The following is a 1,453-nucleotide window of genomic DNA, read 5'->3' on the forward strand; positions in this document are numbered from 1 at the left end:
AAAACCACGAAATTTTACATTTTTTTCTTGCAAATCTAGGTCTGAACAGAGAATTGTACAATCTGGTAACTTTTTTTCCGTCTTTTTTAGAGACAAGGTCTTTCTGTGTCACCCTAGCCAGAGTGTAGTGACATGATCATAGCTCACTGTAACCCCAAACTCTTGGGCTCAAGCGATCCTCCCATCTCAGCCTCCCGAGCAGCTAGGACTAAAGGCACTTGCCACCATCCCCAGCTAATTTTTTTGTTTGTTTGTTTGGTAGAGACGGGGTCTCGCTGCATTGCCCAAGCTGGTCTCAAACTCCTGGCCTCAAGTGAGCCTCCCGCCTAGGCATCCCAAAACCCTGGGATTGTTTTTTTTTTGAGACAGAGCTTCACTCTTGTTACCTAGGCTGAAGTGCAATGGCGAGATCTCGGCTCACCACAACCTCCACCTCCTGGGTTCAAGCAATTATCCTGCCTCAGCCTCCTGAGTAGCTGGGATTACAGGCATGCACCACCATGCCCAGCTAATTTTGTATTTTTAGTAGAGATGGGGTTTCACCATGTTGGTCAGGCTGGTCTTGAAATCCTGACCTTAGGTGATCTGCCTGCCTCGGCCTCCCAAAGTGCTGGGGAATTACAGGCATGAGCCACCACACCCAGCCTTTTTTTTTTTTGAGACAGAGTCTTGCTCTGTCACCCAGGCTGGAGTGCAGTGGCACAATCTTGGCTCACTGCAACCTCCACCTCCTGGGTTCAAGCGATTCTCCTGCCTCAGGCTCCCGAGTAGCTGGGATTATGGGTGCACACCACCATGCCCGGCTAGTTTTTGTATTTTTGGTAGAGACGATGTTTCACCATGTTGGCCAGTCTGGTCTTGAACTCCTGACCTCAGGTGATCCACCCACCTCGGCCTCCCAAAGTGTTGGGATTACAGGCGTGAGCCACCGCACCTGGCCTCAAAACCCTGGGATTACAGGTGGGAACCACTGCATATGGCTGAGTTGTACACTTTAAAAAAATGGTTTTTAAATATGGAACACTTCACAAATTACAGTGTCATCTTTGAGCAGGGGTCATGCTAATTTTCTCTTTTTTTTTTTCGAGACAGAGTCTTGCTCTGTCGCCTAGGCTGGAGTGCAGAGGCCAGATCTCGGCTCACTGCAACCTCCACCTCCCAGGTTCAGGTGATTCTCCTGCCTCAGCCTCCCACGTAGCTGGGATTTCAGGCATGCACCACCACACCCGGCTAATTTTTGTATTTTTAGTAGAGACGAGGTTTCATCCTGTTTGTCAGTCTGGTCTTGAACTCCTGACCTCGTGATCCGCCTGCTTCAGCCTCCCGAAGTGCTGGGATTACAGGCGTGAGCCAGCGCGCCCGGCCATGCTAATTTTCTCTGTATCATTCCAATTTTAGTATATGTGCTGCTGAAGTGAGCATTGAATTGTATAATTTAAAAGGGTAAATTTTA

The 1,453-nt window shown here is 48.9% G+C and overlaps 1 pseudogene; it reads right to left on the bottom strand.

The window, feature by feature from the left end:
• Nucleotides 1–1,009: 1,009 nt before the first annotated feature.
• LOC115831598 lies at nucleotides 1,010–1,104 on the bottom strand (annotated as a pseudogene).
• Between the last annotated feature and the right edge of the window lie 349 nt (nucleotides 1,105–1,453).

This window comes from Nomascus leucogenys, chromosome 19 (assembly GCF_006542625.1).
Source record: "Nomascus leucogenys isolate Asia chromosome 19, Asia_NLE_v1, whole genome shotgun sequence".
Classification (NCBI taxonomy): Eukaryota; Metazoa; Chordata; class Mammalia; order Primates; family Hylobatidae; genus Nomascus; species Nomascus leucogenys.